The following is a 4,140-nucleotide window of genomic DNA, read 5'->3' as shown; positions in this document are numbered from 1 at the left end:
GATTGACTAGAGAGGCTACACTACAAGGGAATGGGGCAATAGTGACGGCCATTTGCGGCGCAAAAAAGCGGTGCCACTAAAAGCGTCACTATATGAATCGTTATTTGCATCGCTAATTCTATTAGCGTTGCATATAGCGGCGCTTTTAGCGACGCATATAGCAATACTAATAGCGACGCATATAGGGACGCTAATAGTGACACATATAGCGACGCATATAGGGATGCTAATAGCGATGTGAGTCTGACGAAAAAGTTTCGAAAACCCGAGCGTAACATTTGTCGAGAAAACATTTGCGAGAAAGAATGAAAGAGAGAGCGAGAGAGCTTAAAGCTTTGAGAGAGAGAGAGAGAGAGAGAGAGAGAGAGAGAGAGAGAGAGAGAGAGAGAGAGAGAGAGAGAGAGAGAGAGAGAGAGAGAGAGAGAGAGAGAGAGAGAGAGATCATCACCATTGTCACCACTGCCGCCGCTATACATGAAGAAGAAAGAGAAGTGTGCATCGGAGAACGGAGGGAAGGTGCAAAGAGAAGGTACAAAGGGTTTCATCTTCAGGCCTTTGAGGTAGGTACAATGCCTCTTCTTGCCTTATTTTTGTGTTCTCTTGTTTTCTTTTTTTGTTTTTCTTTGCAAAGAGATACATGGAAAGAGAGGGAGGGAGGAAGGGAGGGACAAGAATGAAGGGAGAGGAAGAGAGAAAAAGGGAGAGAAAGGAAACAAAGAGAAAGATGAAGAGAGAAATGAGAGATGGGAGGGAGAGAGGATGAGTGAGAGAAACAACGAGAGAGAGAGGGGGGAGAAACAAAGAGAAAGGAAACAAAGAAAGGGAAATAGAGAGATAAAGAGAGGGGGAGAGAAATAGAGAGAGAGAGAGGGAAGGAAAAGAGGAGGAGGAGGTAGAAAAGAAGGGTGAGGTAAAGAGAGGAAGAAGAGTGAAAAGAAGAGAGAGAGATAGAGAGAAAAAATAGAGAGCGAGAGAGAGGGAGAGAAAAATAGGAAAAAAATGAGAGAATGAGAGAGAAGGTTAATAAAGAAAAGTAAAGGGAGAGGGAGGAGAGAGAGATAAAAACACAATATTAGTGAGTTTGGGAATCTCCCAATTCCCATTTTTTGAATACTAAAAAGGTGGCATCCAGATAACATGCCCAAAAGTTTCTCAAAACCATATGATGTGACCTATCATTGGAAAGCACTTGAAAAATGGAATCTATTGAGCTATAGAGTGCTTAATTTGGAGTTATAGTGTTTAAGTTATGACAAATCCAAATATTTGACCACATGTTCCAAACCTATGGGAAATTTCCATATTCCCCAATATGGTGTTTAAAGAGAGGTAGGGTGACATTTCTTTCAATATCTTTGTTTCTTAGGCTTTTTATTTTCTATCTTTGATTGTCTTTGCAATGAGATGAGTTGAGTGAGAGTGGGGAGGGAAGGAGGGAGAGAAATAGAGAGAAGAAGGGAGGGGAAGGAAGAGAGAGATGGAGAGAAATAAAAAACAAGAGAGAGAGGGGCTTCATAAAAAAGTGTCAAAACCTGAGCATGGCATTTTATAGGTTTGTAAACAAGCGAGAGAGAGAGAGAGGCCACCGCCACTGCCGCCATCCACGAAGAGGGAGGAGACAAGTGTAAAGGATAAGGAAGGAACTCCCAAAGGAGAAAAAATGAGAGAAGTACGAAGGGATTCTTCTTCAAGCTTTGAGGTAAGTGAATTATCTCTTCTCTCTTTGTTTTTCTCTTTTCTTTACTTCTCTCTTTCTTTTTGTTGATGAAGAGTGTATAGAGAGAAGAAGTGAGAGAGATCAACGTGCGCAAGGGAGATTGAGATTGAGAGAGAGAGAGAGAGGTCGCTGCCACCGCCAATCCACCACAAAAAGAGAGGGGACAACTGCAAAGAAGAAGGAGGGAACCCATGAAGGAGAAGAAGAAGAAGGAGAGAAGCGCGAAGGGATTCTTCTTCAAGCTTTGAGGTAAGTACATTATCTTTTCTCTCTTTGTTTTTCTCTTTTTTTTACTTCTCTCTTTCTTTTTGTTGATGAAGAGTGTATAGAGAGAAGAAGTGAGAGAGATCAACGTGCACAAGGGAGATTGAGAGAGAGAGAGAGAGAGAGAGAGAGAGAGAGGTCACTGCCACCGCCAATCCACCATAAAAAGAGAGGGGACAAGTGCAAAGAAGAAGGAGGGAACCCATGAAGGAGAAGAAGAAGAAGGAGAGAAGCGTGAAAGGATTGTTCTTCAAGCTTTGAGGTAAGTGTATTATCTCTTCTCTCTTTGTTTTTCTCTTTTCTTTACTTCTCTCTTTCTTTTTGTTGATGAAGAGTGTATAGAGAGAAGTGAGAGAGATCAACGTGCGCAAGGGAGATTGAGAGAGAGAGAGAGAGAGAGAGAGAGAGAGAGAGAGAGAGAGAGAGAGAGAGAGGTCGCTGCCACCACCAATCCACCACAAAAATAGAGGGGACAACTGCAAAGAAGAATGAGGGAACCCGTGAAGGAGAAGAAGAAGAAGGAGAGAAGCACGAAAGGATTCTTCTTCAAGCTTTGAGGTAAATGTATTATCTCTTCTCTCTTTGTTTTTCTCTTTTCTTTACTTCTCTTTTTCTTTTTGTTGATGAAGAGATATATAGAGAGAAGAAGGGAGACATATCAACACAAGGGAGATTGAGAGAGAGGGAGAGAGAGAGAGAGAGAGAAGTTGCCATTGCCACTACCATTGCCACCGCATCCACTAAAAGAGAGGGGACAACTACAAAGGAGAAGAAGGGAACCCCCAACCTCTGTCTCTTCTCCATCTTGCCCTCCTTGAGCTTGCATGGCAGGCATCAAGCAAGCATAAGGACCTTGTTCAGGAAGTCATGCAAGACTTGGAGCTAAAAGGGATGGAAAGATTTTGGGCACGAGTGCGAGACAGCCCACCAGTAGGAAGGTAGACTGCTGTAACTATGATGATAGAAAGAAGAGCCTACATGATGTACTACATGTACCTTCTATTACCAAGAATCTATTGTCGATTGGACAAATGGCAGAATAAAATTTGCAAGAATCTAGTGTCGGTTGGATAGATGATTTCAACTGATATACATGGCTGTACATTCGGAAGTACAAGGATGAGGTACTCGATGTCTTTAAGAAAATGGGTTTATAAAGGGAAATGCAAGTCAGATGGTTCGTTGGAAAGGTATAAAGCCCGGCTCTCATCTTCTTCATTCATTCATTCTCTCTTAACCACACACATAGAGTAAGTGTATACAATAGTACTAAGGTCCGTAGGACCATTCACACTGGGTCTAAGAACACCGACTTATTTAATGTCCCACACTTTGCTGATATAGCTGGACAAGACTAATGTCGGTCATACATACTAACAGGAGAATAGTATGAGCTTGATATTGTAACACTCCCCCTCAAGCTCAAATCATCAGATGAACTCCAAGTAGCTGTCTAAAACTACTGAACTTATCTTTACCCAAAGACTTGGTAAAGTTATCTACAACCTGTTCATCAGTCTTCACAAGCATAAGATCTACTCTCCCTGCAAGAACCATCTCTCTGATAAAATGGTAGTGTACCTCTATGTGTTTTGTCCTGGCATGGTATATTGGATTCATTGCCAGGAGTACACTACTAAGATTGTCACATAATAAGGTCACTGGAGAATCCACCTAAATATCCAAATCAGCCATAAGCTTGAGCAGCCATGAAATCTCACATGTTGCCAATGCAGCACCCCTGTACACTACCTCAGTACTAGACAATGCAATCGTTGGTTGCTTCTTGCTGCTCCAGCTGATCATGCCACTTCCAATGCCAAAAGCACAACCACTCGTAGATCTGCGATCATATGAGCATCTTGCCCAATCTGCATATGTGTATCCAACTAGTTTCCAGGGCTTATCTCTCATATAGAGCAACCCATAATCTACAGTGGACTTAACATATCTCATAATCCACCTAACAGCATCCAAATGTGGCTTCCTGGGCTTCTACATAAACTGACTTATGAGCCCAACTGCATAACTCAAATCTGGCCTGGTGATGGTCAAGTAGATCAGACTTCCAACCATCTGTGTGTACATAGTCACATCTTGAATTTCAGCTCCAGTGCTAATGTCCAACTTGACATTTTGGTCAAGGGGTGTATCCAATG

The sequence above is a fragment of the Lygodium microphyllum genome, chromosome 11 (genome assembly GCF_053477565.2).
Source record: "Lygodium microphyllum isolate KBCC chromosome 11, Lygodium_microphyllum_v1.1.10, whole genome shotgun sequence".
In the NCBI taxonomy this organism is placed as follows: Eukaryota; Viridiplantae; Streptophyta; class Polypodiopsida; order Schizaeales; family Lygodiaceae; genus Lygodium; species Lygodium microphyllum.
Note: the sequence above shows the minus strand (reverse complement) of the source record.